At 49.0% G+C, this 16,464-nt stretch overlaps 1 long non-coding RNA gene across 2 annotated transcripts; it reads left to right on the forward strand.

Annotated features, from left to right (window-relative positions):
* The first annotated feature begins 7,282 nt into the window (after positions 1-7,282).
* LOC135825071 (uncharacterized) lies at positions 7,283-8,771 on the forward strand. 2 transcript variants are annotated; one of them, XR_010555009.1, is made up of 2 exons: positions 7,283-8,308; positions 8,554-8,771. It is a non-coding gene; the product is annotated as an uncharacterized LOC135825071 (long non-coding RNA). The 2 variants fall into 2 exon arrangements; XR_010555010.1 differs by having other exon boundaries at positions 8,582-8,771.
* Positions 8,772-16,464: the final 7,693 nt, after the last annotated feature.

Genomic DNA, 16,464 nt, shown 5'->3' on the forward strand with positions numbered 1-16,464 from the left:
TTAAGTTGGCAGGGCACCATATTTGTAACGGCGTTCCCGTTTTGCTGTTGTGGGGCTGTGTTTGTATCGGTGTGTTCCCGTTGAAGTTGACGGGGCACCACGTTAGTGGATTGTGCCTGTTTGAAGTTGCCAGGCCAATCCTGTAACGCACACCCGTTTGCTGATAATTGGGGACGTGCGACTAGTTGTTGGAGGTGACAGCGTTGTGAATAGCTATACTGGCTCTCAACGTTTGTTTAGCACAACTCCATGAGCGACTCTGACTCACGCTGCTACCTGGGGATTCACGAGGTGTTTGTCGCGCTGGAAACAAAGCGTCTCTGTAAGTATGTATCCCTGGTGATGGTTTGGCCTGGAGAGCAGTATATAAGTGGTGCTTTTCAGGCACAATCTTCCTCAGCCTACTCAAGCTCAACTGATGAGGGGTGAATTCCCCGAAACACTGTGTATTGAGCAGGGAGTGGTGCTTTCTTACAGGTTTGCCGAGCGGAAGGTGCGACGTGCTCCTCGTGTGCTCCGGATGGCAGTCGTGAGTCAGTCAAGTGTCAAGTTCGGCAAGAAGCGTGTGCTCCTCGTTGGAGCAACCAACTTTGTGTGGAATAATCGGTAAAATTTGAGCAATGCCCCCCTTTTTTCAATTTTTTCCATTTTAACACCCTGATTTGTACCCGGAAAAAGCTTGTGATCCTGAATGAGTTGATCGCCCGGTATTTCAAAAGAGAAAGAAAAAAAGCTTCCAGCCGAGTTTCACGCGAACCGTGATTTTTTTGCCCGTACAAGTGGCAAAAAAAACCCGTAAGCGGTACGGTATCTGCAAAAAAGGGAAGAAAAAAAGCATTATTGTGAGAATTATTGGTGGAATTACGGGAATTATCGGACGTAATTTTGAGCAATGCTCAAAGGAATTATCGGTAAAAATACGAGCATATTCCGCGGAGGCCTACTTGCGGTCAAAGTATTGCAGCATGCAGTCTTCGGCGATGGCCTTCTGCAGTGCATCAAATGATTGCTGCTCAACATCAGTTCAACGCCAAGCAGTACCTTTCTTAGTGAGAGCAGGGAGTGGCGTGGTGAGATCGGCCATGTTACGAATGTAACGGCGGAGGAAGTTGGTGAGACCCAGGAAACTCTGTATGTCGCTGACGCAAGATGGCGTAGAGAATGTAGCCACAGACTGCTGGTGGCTGGGAGAGGCGCGGATGCCCTTGTCGGAGTAGACGCTAACCATGAACTTGAGCCGAGGCTTGAGGATGTGACATTTGTGACATTTGGCTCGGTTGAGTGTAACATTGTGATCTTGGAGCCGCTGGAGGCAGGCGGCGAGTCGTCGGTTGTGCTCTTCGACGCTCTTACCAAAGTTGAAGATGTTGTCGTGGACGTTCTTCACACCGTCGAGGCCAGCGAGCCATGGCGTCCGGTGTGCGCTGTAGGATCTCGGATGCGGACGATACGCCCATGGGCAGACGTTTACAGTGCAAAACTGCGTAGCGACGTGACTCAGGGTGGCCTGGCTCTCCACAGCGGTAGCAGAGCGATGTGCTGGATTCCCGCTGGCCTGGAGCGCGAGTGGCGACTGGGGCAGGTGGCTGGTGGTACGAGTTTGCAGCTGGATGTGGCGAAGACTGCATCGGTCGACGCGACGGAGTTGAAACAGTAGCAGGAGGCGGCTGTGTCCTTTTGTAGAACGGTGGCTGATGACGGAGGGCATTGATCGAGTCTTGTGTGCGCCGGAACGCCGTCGTCTGTTCCACTGACGCTTCAAATGCTCTGGCGGCCTTGAGCGCCTTGGCGAGATCAAGGGACGCAGTCTCCAGCAGTTTTCTGCGGAGTGGATCGGACGTGCATCCTGCCACAATTTGATCACAGAGAGCCACGTTCTTCTGGGCATCGTCGGCGAAGCTGCAGGTCGTTGCCGATGCCAGCAAACGAGTATAAAACGTGTCTAACGTTTCGCCAGGCTGCTGGGTGACCTGCCGGAAGTGGAAGCGGGCCATGCTGGGGCTCTGCTTCGACTGAAAGTAGTCGGCGGCGGCAGTTATGAGGCCGTCGAGATCGTTGCCAGTGTTGGCTAACGTAGGGACGAGCTGCTGGATGTCCTTGCCGGCCACATACTGGAAAGTGTCTCTCTGGCGAGTGTCATCCGAGATGCCGGCTGCTGCGACATAGATTTGGAAACACCGTTCCCAGGCAGGAAAATGGGCAGCAGCGTCGTAGAGACTGCTGTAGATCGGGAATGGCTCCGGAGGCGGTAGTGACAGTAGGGACATGGCGAGGATCAGGCGTTTGCTCGCAGTGCCAATGTAATGTTGTTCTCTTGCTGTATTCCAAACAACAACTAACTCGGAGCTCCGGAAAGCTCCGCAATAGTGAGGTTTTGCATTCCGAATTTCGGCTCGGCGTTCTTTGGTCATTTGTCGAACATCAAAATGTCGAATTTTCGCACCGACGTTTGTTTTGCAAGTCGAAAATGATGTGTTTTGATTTCGTGAGCCCCAGCACCAGCAATGTCCTGTCCCGTGCTCCTTTTCTTGCTGATTCCGACAAACTTTGATCGCGCCCAAAGAGTCGAGGGCCAAACCTGCCTCCTCAGTCGCCTCAGAAAAACCAACTCCATGGCCAAATCAAATTTTATGGGTATCGCCATAGTCTTTTCAGCCACACAGATGACGGTGAGGACACTCCAGGCGAAAGAGAGTAGACAGGCAGTGGAGAGGAGCAATCAGAGGTAGCTGACGATGCTGATGTCGTCAAAGACGCCTGCGAAGCCATGCCAAGATAAGAAACCTCTTTGAATAAATCACGCGCTAGCGCTCTTCCACAAGAAAATTCATCCGAAAAATATGTTCGGCAAAGTGAGCTTTTTCCGAACAAACATGCCGCATCTTCGTGTGCATTTTCGACCTCGCTCCCACGTGCCGAATCTTTTGCCGAATTTCGGAATGCAAAACCTCACTAATATGATGCCAACAGAATGTAATGGTGTGCGTGCATGCGTACAGAGTCGGTGCGTACCGACTGTCAGCACAGGTGTGGAAAGCAGCATATGTAAATGGATAGGAGCACAAACGGTGCCGCGTGCATATATGTGTCGGTAGAGCATGAGACTCTTAATCTCAGGGTCGTGGGTTTGAGCCCCACGTTGGGCGCCAAATGTCGTCTCGGTTGGAGAACGAGCTGCCTCTACTATACCCTCGCCACGCCACACATCAAACGGACTAGTCAAGTGGTTTTTCTCTAGAGCTAGAGAGAGAGAGAGCTATTCATTACTACACTTCAGGAGACGACGGGAGAACTGACAACTGACATGGCAAAAGGAAACATGATATCGGAAAGTGGTGCCCTCATCAGCACAAAAAGTGGCGTACTCGATATCATATTAGCACAAAAAGGTGCACGTGTCAGCAATACAACAAAGCAGCGCAGCAGCATGTACGGGTCAGCAGCACAGAGACACAAATACAGCAGCAGGTACGACAAAGAGACAACACGTGCAGCCACATGTACAACATATGGGTGTGACAGTCCATATATGTACGTGTGAGCACTACACACGATGAAAACATGCAAAGTATGGAGACCCAGACTGTGTGGTCAGCAGGACACAGCCCGTACAGGATGGAACAGACAACTAAACGTAATATAGCACCACGTACCGGCGGACTAGTCGACGCTGATGGGAGAAGTGGCACCCCCTGAGGCAGCTACGGATGCTAGAACTCTACAGCCAGACCAACACCAATATAAAACAAAAGGGTACACCACACCAGGAAGCAAGTCAACTTGATAAAGATGTGTGAACAACGGCCACACACCACAGAAAAGCATACAGAACAAAAACTCAATTACCGACACCATAGACACTGCAAAATCCAAACAGGAGGAAAATACTAACTCCCTGAGGACACTGAGCATGAGGCAAACGAGCAAGCAACCTCTTGCCGATGTTCCACCGTGTAACAACAACCGCGCTGGCAACCGGACTGTATGGTAGGGGTACTACACCTGGACCTCAAGACCAACGGGCGAAGGACAGCAGGCCGGGCCCAGGTAAATACAATGAGGAGCACTGTATACAACTACAGAAATAACCCAAACCCATGCCAATTTGACCAACATACCTTCCCTGCGCATCCATTCCTAGTGTACGGGTCTGAAAGATGAAAGATGGAGCGCTTGTATACACGGGCCCGGAAAGCCTGCTTCGGCCGCTCGGCAGCAGCTTCGTAGTGGTGGTCAAGGGTCGAAGACCGACGGATATGGATCAACTCCCCAGTGAACACACCTTTGCCCATACTACAGAGGTGGTTACTACCGACAAGCAGATACAGGAAACGATTGGTGAACTTGAAATGAGGCTTCACCGCCATGTATCCCTTACTACGGAAAACTGTGGTGTCCAGGAAATCAATGCCATCATGTGCCAGTTCATGAGAAAACTTGAGGGCCGAACACTTATTAATCCTACTTGTATCTAAAGTGCGCTGAACTTGACCTTCGCAACCATGCAATGATAAAGCGTCTATAAACCTGAACCTCTAAACCCTCCCCCTCTAAGATCGGCAAAACGTACCGCTTCTCCAAATACAGCATAACAATGTCGACATAGACCACTGCTGCAGGCGAACCCATGGCAGTCCCTTGGATCTGCCGAAACACATCGTTACCATACACGAACTCATTTTTCTTCCGAATGACTGACATCAAGGAAGTCACTGCTGTTAATAACCATGTACGAAGGGCGAGGGGCATCCACCTTGTACACCTGTGTGTGACATACCACGACAACCGAGCTCGTTGGGGATGTTGGTGTAGTAAAGGCTGGTCACATCTATACTCAATTATAAATGATCGTCCCGCACAGGCAAACCTTCTACCAAGTTGATGAAATCCGCAGTTGAGGTCAGAACAGCACTTTCCTCACATACATACGGGTTCAGTAGAAAGTCAGTGAACTCAGCGGGATAGTAGCCAGGACTATTTAGATTAACAATAGGCCTAACCTTCAGGACCCAGGGCTTATGTGTTTTGAGAAGTCTCCTGATAACGGGCATGCGCCCCCGGGGCGACTAAGAACAGTGACATAATACTAGTGGGCATACGATGCTCAATGCGATGCCTAGTCATGGCGAGTAAACAATTGACTCGGGTCGCTCACCGTGACGAAGTCTCAACACAGCCTTGAGCCTGTTGGTTGCCATCGGCAGTCTAGCCGCATGCTCATCTAGCCCCTCAGGCAAACAAAACAGTCATTTATAATGTTTGGCATTGTGATGCTGGGCACGACCTATATCATCATAGTGAGATCAGTCCAGGACTACTATCACAATAGACTGCCTTTGAATATGCCTGAGTCCGATCGCGTTCTAGCTCCCAAACTATGTGCTGCATGTGTACACTCCGCCTATGGTTAGTCTACTCCAGAACAACGCCTGGAGAGGTTCATTGGGGGGCATGATGTCCCCCACCCCATTCCCCCCTTGCCCCCTGCACCTGAAGTACCGGTATTGCCCCCCCCCCCCCTCCCCAAACAAATTACAGGACACAGATGGAGCACTGGGGAGCACGTAGCAGTAGGCAAAGTTGACGATGCCAGTGCAGACACGGCCTGACCTCGGTCACCACACTGACACCGTACAGTCTCCAAGGGACATAGCTACCAGAGAACACACAGAATGCGAGTATATAGTGCTATCTCGGTGATAGACAACCCCCTATACACAAAATATCTACTGATAGAGTTCTGTGTAGACCCTATGTGCACATATGTGTGGATGAGTACTGGTAAACGGACAGCTAACCCTAGTCTAAGTAAAATAAAGGTAGAATGTAGAGCCTGGGCAAAAAAATAAGTAAGTAAAAATATTGACTAGTTTGAGGGAAAGACACAAACGGGAAAAGTCTGAAGAAAAATTGACTGTCACCAAAAAAATAATAATAGCTACACACACGAGGGAACTCGGATGGAGAGCCAAGGATTAAAATTAAAAAAGAGGACCATCAGTTTACGAGTTATCCGTTTTGTCCAACACTTACGGATATAAACGTGATGCAGCTAAACATCAGGTCGTTGAATGTCATGATCTCATCAGTCAGTTTTTGTGCTAATTGTTGCACATTTTTGACTCAGCAGTATTCTGCATATAACCGTTAGTGTTGGACAAAACGGATAACTTGTAAACATGAGGGAACACTCATCCTTACCCAAGTCCCAACGTCAGCACTCGGCGCCGCTCCGAACCAAGAGGAACATTGGAGAGATCGTCCATCAGCTCCTCTCTTGTCCTGCGATCAAATCGCCTAATGCTAAAACACAAGAAGATAGGAAAGGCAAGTAGAATAAATAAATCAATAAAGTAATACACAACAAAACAAGTTTGAACAGCTGCAAACGTAATGGACGATCCGAACAAGACCAATGATATACCTAGCAATAAGTGTGCAGAGTGTGCAGCCCAAGGATAATCATCCCACGGCAAAGTTTATTGTTTAGGGCATAGACTCACAGTAACAGGCTCACCTTTGCTGCATCTCACACCGCTTCACACGGTAATCTACTGTATCACCATGGTAATTTCTGTTGCACATTGCTGCTTGTTTAACAAAAGGCAGAAAACACACCGAATTTCCAGGAATTACCATGGTGATACGGTACTTTAGCTTGGACCTATTCTATGACGGGTTTTCTATGATTCATAATGACCCAGAGAGAAACTAAACCGGTATCGAATTCCAGTCAGCGACGCAATTCTTCTGAGGTGTAAAGTGACTTCAGGAATATGTTGCAGAAAACTGCGATGCATGCTGATTATTTACTGTGCCCTATTGTGCACCATATACCAGGTGTGTTACTCAGGGATGAAGTAGATGCACACAAGTACCGTGCATAACGGCACAGGTTAGGTTTGCTACAAGCTGCTACAGTGTACTTGTGGTCCGAACTTGCACTCTACTCAGCTCTGCATACGCAAAGAGTGCTGGTGCCGAAATGAACCAGAAGGGTGCTGAGTGGGACGCAACAACACTGACTCTGTATACCCATGTACACAGATATGATAGGGTATGCAGTACCTGCTCTAGGATTTAACACAAACCGGGTACACGTCTACCTGGCACAACTCCTGCAACACTGGGCCAGAGCCAGATGCGTTCAAGTGCGGCTACTGTGTGTCAGGGAGTCGTAAACTTACTTTCGACTTCCTGATGTACATGATTGTACATGTACATGTATGAACGTACTCGCACTGGGCACTCTGTAACTCGTATGTAGAGACTTCGTTGCACCCAGTAAGTTCAGTAGATCTACGCTGTGTCACAAAAATGCCTCAGCAGCACTTTTACACCTTGCCTTGTCACCGTCCTCGGACGGTCAGGCGGACTGCAGGCGACTACGCCGCCTAGGCATGCATGCACTGCATGCACGCTGGGCCTTGATCAAAACATTCTCCGTAGATCTACCCACATCGAAATTATTTTACTGGTTCCCGGGCATCCCGGGAACCGCCCTATGTACGCCCCTGAGAGCTACTGTTGACCGCTATTCACTGCTGTATTTATTTTATTACTTTGCATGGCCATGTTGAGGCAGTCTTCGCATCAATTTCCTTTACACAATGCGTGTACTACAATGTATTCAAAACCAACGTCTGTGCCACGCACACATACACAAACGTTTTAGGGATGAAACGAGTATATCGAATACTCGAGCGCTTGCTCGAAAATTCGAAAGGAGTGAGGACTCGTGTCGCAAAACACTCAAAGTATCTTATGCACAGTGTACTGTTTGCTTGTACATCAAGCACGTCTGTTACTCTGACCAGTACTGATAACCCATGCAAGTGTGAAATTATTACTTGTCCCTACTTACCAACAAAAGACGTAGTTCAGACTATTTCCTGCACTAGGCTGCATGCAAGACTACATGTGTATCAGGTGTAATACGTTCAGTGTTACGAGAGTGTGTGCAGTACATTGTTTTATGTTGTCAGTAAAATACTCGTACTCGCTTGAATACTCGCTCGTTTTTTCAAAGAGTACTCGAGTCCTCAATTTTGGCACTCGTTTCACCCCTAGGCCAAACATGCATGCACTGAATGCCTGTGCTCTGTGCTCTGTGCACTCTGTGCTTGTGCAGGTCAAACCGACTGCCAGGTCCTGTCACCACCGGCACTGGGCTCAATGACCGTGAACGGCTTGATGTTCAGCAACACGACCACGTTTGTGTGCACATCTCCCTATGTCCTTATGGGCTCGGCCGTGCGTACTTGTGAAATCAACGGCCAGTGGAGCGGTGTGCAGCCAACTTGCGTCCGTAAGTACATGTACCAATGCTCGACTGGCTTGTATTATGCATTCCCGTTCATCACACCGCTCATACTGTCAAATGCTGCCTCTTCTCATTCACAATGGCATGGGTCACAGTAGATAGGCCTGGTGCAGGTATTGCCAGTTCCTTGCTTGCTGCAGTACAGTATGACATATTAACTTAGCTGGTAAGCAGTGCATGTGTGCGTGGCAAGTGTTATTTTTGTCCATTGCTTCCCAACCCATGTGTAGTGACGACTGCTGCTCTGAGTGCGGCCAGTGACGACTGCTGCTCTGAGTGCGGCCAGTGACGAGCTAGTCAAGGACTCCGTCTCAGAACGCATGACACAAACGTGTAAGCCTAGTATTGCTGCATAATTAAGAGCAATTTCTCCTACTGCTGACTGCTGAAAATGTTGTGTCCTTCACAACTAGTCTCTTTGTTCTAAGAAGTCTGCCTCTTTCATCGATTCGTGTTTACCTAGCTGCGTTACGCTATTAGTAGCCTATTACCTGTTGTGCAATGGGGCTGGCCTAAAAGCTGCTCGCTCAACAGTTGTGTTGCATGGCATAGAGCGAGAGACGGCAAGCCGCCTCGGCGTATTTGCGGATAGAGCTTTTATTAGAAAGGAAAAGGACATATGGATACGAGTTAAGAGTAACTGTCCACCACTGTAACTAGCTACTACAGTAAAAAAAATGCAACAACTAGGCACAAAACTGACAGAGTGCTGAGACATTCGACGACCTGACTCCTAGCTTCAACACATCTCCGTAGCGCTAACCAACAGCCTTCCAACTTGGAAGGTTCAAGGTTAAAAGGAGAGACCAAAGAGGGGAAGGTAAGCGCAACGAAAATGAGCACAAGCTAGTAGTTGAAGCTACAGTCCCACAAGAACAAGAAATGTTGATTGTTACTTGTTACTGGACGATGACGAAACCAGTATTACCTTTCCCTCTTTGGTCTCTCCTTAACACCACGGAGATGTGTTGAAGCCAGGAGTCGGGTCGTCAAATGTTTTAGTGCCTGGTTGTTGCACTTTCTGACTGTATTTAGTATATAGTGACAGTTACTCTACACTCATATCCATACGTCCTTTTCCTTTCTACATTAATTTTATTATTGCCATATTGGCTCAACATCTGAGTTTCAAAGAGCTTTTAGTGGACGACTTAATCCATTTTCGGCAATACTTACAACGATCCAATCAGTCATATTGTAGATCAGGCTATGCTGTGGGTAAGTATACTACTGGCCTTGTATGGCTTATTGTTTGCCAGCGAGTATTTAGCATCATCTACTAGTATTCACTCGTTTGACAGCCAAAGAGTATTTGTGTGGGAGGCTGGGAGTCTCGCACCTGACTTAGTCACGTTGCGCCTGAAGGTCACTAAGACGCGGCCATATACGGTGGAGCCGTCGCAGTTCCATCTACTGTCGACGAAACATGCCCGGTATTGGCTATTCCGGTACATGACAGCCCATGCCTGTAGCACCAAGCCTGTGTTCACTTTTGCCAAAGGGATCCACCTTACTCGGCCTTATTTAAATATGATACGGCAAGCAGACGGTGGCAAAGTACGGCTTAGAAGCTCTACATCTGGCAAGTGGCCGGCATACCACCCCAATGGACATCGGAACAGTACACGTAGAGTAGCATCTCTACGTGACAGGGTATGAGCGCAAGTGAGTGTTTATGCTCTACTAATGTGCATTGATTCTGTGACGATAGTTGGTGTACAGATCTCATCACATGTGCCTTAGGTGGGATTTGCTATTGTCACTGGAAAATTCAGCCCTAACAAACAGTGTGATGGATGAATTTGACTCCAAGTATCTGCTTTTGGGAATGCCATGTATGCATGTCTGGCGTGCTGCTGCTATAATGTTGTGGCAGCAGCATTTTGGTGCGATGGACTGTTCTTGTAACGGTGTACCTACCCATTTGCTGTTGCTGGATGCCGTGTTTTGTCAGTTGTGCCTGTTTGAAGGTGCCAGGCCAGCTTGTGTTGGTGCGTTCCCGTTAAGTTGGCAGGGCACCATATTTGTAACGGCGTTCCCGTTTTGCTGTTGTGGGGCTGTGTTTGTATCGGTGTGTTCCCGTTGAAGTTGACGGGGCACCACGTTAGTGGATTGTGCCTGTTTGAAGTTGCCAGGCCAATCCTGTAACGCACACCCGTTTGCTGATAATTGGGGACGTGCGACTAGTTGTTGGAGGTGACAGCGTTGTGAATAGCTATACTGGCTCTCAACGTTTGTTTAGCACAACTCCATGAGCGACTCTGACTCACGCTGCTACCTGGGGATTCACTAGGTGTTTGTCGCGCTGGAAACAAAGCGTCTCTGTAAGTATGTATCCCTGGTGATGGTTTGGCCTGGAGAGCAGTATATAAGTGGTGCTTTTCAGGCACAATCTTCCTCAGCCTACTCAAGCTCAACTGATGAGGGGTGAATTCCCCGAAACACTGTGTATTGAGCAGGGAGTGGTGCTTTCTTACAGGTTTGCCGAGCGGAAGGTGCGACGTGCTCCTCGTGTGCTCCGGATGGCAGTCGTGAGTCAGTCAAGTGTCAAGTTCGGCAAGAAGCGTGTGCTCCTCGTTGGAGCAACCAACTTTGTGTGGAATAATCGGTAAAATTTGAGCAATGCCCCCCTTTTTTCAATTTTTTCCATTTTAACACCCTGATTTGTACCCGGAAAAAGCTTGTGATCCTGAATGAGTTGATCGCCCGGTATTTCAAAAGAGAAAGAAAAAAAGCTTCCAGCCGAGTTTCACGCGAACCGTGATTTTTTTGCCCGTACAAGTGGCAAAAAAAACCCGTAAGCGGTACGGTATCTGCAAAAAAGGGAAGAAAAAAAGCATTATTGTGAGAATTATTGGTGGAATTACGGGAATTATCGGACGTAATTTTGAGCAATGCTCAAAGGAATTATCGGTAAAAATACGAGCATATTCCGCGGAGGGCTACTTGCGGTCAAAGTATTGCAGCATGCAGTCTTCGGCGATGGCCTTCTGCAGTGCATCAAATGATTGCTGCTCAACATCAGTTCAACGCCAAGCAGTACCTTTCTTAGTGAGAGCAGGGAGTGGCGTGGTGAGATCGGCCATGTTACGAATGTAACGGCGGAGGAAGTTGGTGAGACCCAGGAAACTCTGTATGTCGCTGACGCAAGATGGCGTAGAGAATGTAGCCACAGACTGCTGGTGGCTGGGAGAGGCGCGGATGCCCTTGTCGGAGTAGACGCTAACCATGAACTTGAGCCGAGGCTTGAGGATGTGACATTTGTGACATTTGGCTCGGTTGAGTGTAACATTGTGATCTTGGAGCCGCTGGAGGCAGGCGGCGAGTCGTCGGTTGTGCTCTTCGACGCTCTTACCAAAGTTGAAGATGTTGTCGTGGACGTTCTTCACACCGTCGAGGCCAGCGAGCCATGGCGTCCGGTGTGCGCTGTAGGATCTCGGATGCGGACGATACGCCCATGGGCAGACGTTTACAGTGCAAAACTGCGTAGCGACGTGACTCAGGGTGGCCTGGCTCTCCACAGCGGTAGCAGAGCGATGTGCTGGATTCCCGCTGGCCTGGAGCGCGAGTGGCGACTGGGGCAGGTGGCTGGTGGTACGAGTTTGCAGCTGGATGTGGCGAAGACTGCATCGGTCGACGCGACGGAGTTGAAACAGTAGCAGGAGGCGGCTGTGTCCTTTTGTAGAACGGTGGCTGATGACGGAGGGCATTGATCGAGTCTTGTGTGCGCCGGAACGCCGTCGTCTGTTCCACTGACGCTTCAAATGCTCTGGCGGCCTTGAGCGCCTTGGCGAGATCAAGGGACGCAGTCTCCAGCAGTTTTCTGCGGAGTGGATCGGACGTGCATCCTGCCACAATTTGATCACAGAGAGCCACGTTCTTCTGGGCATCGTCGGCGAAGCTGCAGGTCGTTGCCGATGCCAGCAAACGAGTATAAAACGTGTCTAACGTTTCGCCAGGCTGCTGGGTGACCTGCCGGAAGTGGAAGCGGGCCATGCTGGGGCTCTGCTTCGACTGAAAGTAGTCGGCGGCGGCAGTTATGAGGCCGTCGAGATCGTTGCCAGTGTTGGCTAACGTAGGGACGAGCTGCTGGATGTCCTTGCCGGCCACATACTGGAAAGTGTCTCTCTGGCGAGTGTCATCCGAGATGCCGGCTGCTGCGACATAGATTTGGAAACACCGTTCCCAGGCAGGAAAATGGGCAGCAGCGTCGTAGAGACTGCTGTAGATCGGGAATGGCTCCGGAGGCGGTAGTGACAGTAGGGACATGGCGAGGATCAGGCGTTTGCTCGCAGTGCCAATGTAATGTTGTTCTCTTGCTGTATTCCAAACAACAACTAACTCGGAGCTCCGGAAAGCTCCGCAATAGTGAGGTTTTGCATTCCGAATTTCGGCTCGGCGTTCTTTGGTCATTTGTCGAACATCAAAATGTCGAATTTTCGCACCGACGTTTGTTTTGCAAGTCGAAAATGATGTGTTTTGATTTCGTGAGCCCCAGCACCAGCAATGTCCTGTCCCGTGCTCCTTTTCTTGCTGATTCCGACAAACTTTGATCGCGCCCAAAGAGTCGAGGGCCAAACCTGCCTCCTCAGTCGCCTCAGAAAAACCAACTCCATGGCCAAATCAAATTTTATGGGTATCGCCATAGTCTTTTCAGCCACACAGATGACGGTGAGGACACTCCAGGCGAAAGAGAGTAGACAGGCAGTGGAGAGGAGCAATCAGAGGTAGCTGACGATGCTGATGTCGTCAAAGACGCCTGCGAAGCCATGCCAAGATAAGAAACCTCTTTGAATAAATCACGCGCTAGCGCTCTTCCACAAGAAAATTCATCCGAAAAATATGTTCGGCAAAGTGAGCTTTTTCCGAACAAACATGCCGCATCTTCGTGTGCATTTTCGACCTCGCTCCCACGTGCCGAATCTTTTGCCGAATTTCGGAATGCAAAACCTCACTAATATGATGCCAACAGAATGTAATGGTGTGCGTGCATGCGTACAGAGTCGGTGCGTACCGACTGTCAGCACAGGTGTGGAAAGCAGCATATGTAAATGGATAGGAGCACAAACGGTGCCGCGTGCATATATGTGTCGGTAGAGCATGAGACTCTTAATCTCAGGGTCGTGGGTTTGAGCCCCACGTTGGGCGCCAAATGTCGTCTCGGTTGGAGAACGAGCTGCCTCTACTATACCCTCGCCACGCCACACATCAAACGGACTAGTCAAGTGGTTTTTCTCTAGAGCTAGAGAGAGAGAGAGCTATTCATTACTACACTTCAGGAGACGACGGGAGAACTGACAACTGACATGGCAAAAGGAAACATGATATCGGAAAGTGGTGCCCTCATCAGCACAAAAAGTGGCGTACTCGATATCATATTAGCACAAAAAGGTGCACGTGTCAGCAATACAACAAAGCAGCGCAGCAGCATGTACGGGTCAGCAGCACAGAGACACAAATACAGCAGCAGGTACGACAAAGAGACAACACGTGCAGCCACATGTACAACATATGGGTGTGACAGTCCATATATGTACGTGTGAGCACTACACACGATGAAAACATGCAAAGTATGGAGACCCAGACTGTGTGGTCAGCAGGACACAGCCCGTACAGGATGGAACAGACAACTAAACGTAATATAGCACCACGTACCGGCGGACTAGTCGACGCTGATGGGAGAAGTGGCACCCCCTGAGGCAGCTACGGATGCTAGAACTCTACAGCCAGACCAACACCAATATAAAACAAAAGGGTACACCACACCAGGAAGCAAGTCAACTTGATAAAGATGTGTGAACAACGGCCACACACCACAGAAAAGCATACAGAACAAAAACTCAATTACCGACACCATAGACACTGCAAAATCCAAACAGGAGGAAAATACTAACTCCCTGAGGACACTGAGCATGAGGCAAACGAGCAAGCAACCTCTTGCCGATGTTCCACCGTGTAACAACAACCGCGCTGGCAACCGGACTGTATGGTAGGGGTACTACACCTGGACCTCAAGACCAACGGGCGAAGGACAGCAGGCCGGGCCCAGGTAAATACAATGAGGAGCACTGTATACAACTACAGAAATAACCCAAACCCATGCCAATTTGACCAACATACCTTCCCTGCGCATCCATTCCTAGTGTACGGGTCTGAAAGATGAAAGATGGAGCGCTTGTATACACGGGCCCGGAAAGCCTGCTTCGGCCGCTCGGCAGCAGCTTCGTAGTGGTGGTCAAGGGTCGAAGACCGACGGATATGGATCAACTCCCCAGTGAACACACCTTTGCCCATACTACAGAGGTGGTTACTACCGACAAGCAGATACAGGAAACGATTGGTGAACTTGAAATGAGGCTTCACCGCCATGTATCCCTTACTACGGAAAACTGTGGTGTCCAGGAAATCAATGCCATCATGTGCCAGTTCATGAGAAAACTTGAGGGCCGAACACTTATTAATCCTACTTGTATCTAAAGTGCGCTGAACTTGACCTTCGCAACCATGCAATGATAAAGCGTCTATAAACCTGAACCTCTAAACCCTCCCCCTCTAAGATCGGCAAAACGTACCGCTTCTCCAAATACAGCATAACAATGTCGACATAGACCACTGCTGCAGGCGAACCCATGGCAGTCCCTTGGATCTGCCGAAACACATCGTTACCATACACGAACTCATTTTTCTTCCGAATGACTGACATCAAGGAAGTCACTGCTGTTAATAACCATGTACGAAGGGCGAGGGGCATCCACCTTGTACACCTGTGTGTGACATACCACGACAACCGAGCTCGTTGGGGATGTTGGTGTAGTAAAGGCTGGTCACATCTATACTCAATTATAAATGATCGTCCCGCACAGGCAAACCTTCTACCAAGTTGATGAAATCCGCAGTTGAGGTCAGAACAGCACTTTCCTCACATACATACGGGTTCAGTAGAAAGTCAGTGAACTCAGCGGGATAGTAGCCAGGACTATTTAGATTAACAATAGGCCTAACCTTCAGGACCCAGGGCTTATGTGTTTTGAGAAGTCTCCTGATAACGGGCATGCGCCCCCGGGGCGACTAAGAACAGTGACATAATACTAGTGGGCATACGATGCTCAATGCGATGCCTAGTCATGGCGAGTAAACAATTGACTCGGGTCGCTCACCGTGACGAAGTCTCAACACAGCCTTGAGCCTGTTGGTTGCCATCGGCAGTCTAGCCGCATGCTCATCTAGCCCCTCAGGCAAACAAAACAGTCATTTATAATGTTTGGCATTGTGATGCTGGGCACGACCTATATCATCATAGTGAGATCAGTCCAGGACTACTATCACAATAGACTGCCTTTGAATATGCCTGAGTCCGATCGCGTTCTAGCTCCCAAACTATGTGCTGCATGTGTACACTCCGCCTATGGTTAGTCTACTCCAGAACAACGCCTGGAGAGGTTCATTGGGGGGCATGATGTCCCCCACCCCATTCCCCCCTTGCCCCCTGCACCTGAAGTACCGGTATTGCCCCCCCCCCCCCTCCCCAAACAAATTACAGGACACAGATGGAGCACTGGGGAGCACGTAGCAGTAGGCAAAGTTGACGATGCCAGTGCAGACACGGCCTGACCTCGGTCACCACACTGACACCGTACAGTCTCCAAGGGACATAGCTACCAGAGAACACACAGAATGCGAGTATATAGTGCTATCTCGGTGATAGACAACCCCCTATACACAAAATATCTACTGATAGAGTTCTGTGTAGACCCTATGTGCACATATGTGTGGATGAGTACTGGTAAACGGACAGCTAACCCTAGTCTAAGTAAAATAAAGGTAGAATGTAGAGCCTGGGCAAAAAAATAAGTAAGTAAAAATATTGACTAGTTTGAGGGAAAGACACAAACGGGAAAAGTCTGAAGAAAAATTGACTGTCACCAAAAAAATAATAATAGCTACACACACGAGGGAACTCGGATGGAGAGCCAAGGATTAAAATTAAAAAAGAGGACCATCAGTTTACGAGTTATCCGTTTTGTCCAACACTTACGGATATAAACGTGATGCAGCTAAACATCAGGTCGTTGAATGTCATGATCTCATCAGTCAGTTTTTGTGCTAATTGTTGCACATTTTTGACTCAGCAGTATTCTGCA

Source organism: Sycon ciliatum, chromosome 9, assembly GCF_964019385.1.
Source record: "Sycon ciliatum chromosome 9, ocSycCili1.1, whole genome shotgun sequence".
In the NCBI taxonomy this organism is placed as follows: domain Eukaryota; kingdom Metazoa; phylum Porifera; class Calcarea; order Leucosolenida; family Sycettidae; genus Sycon; species Sycon ciliatum.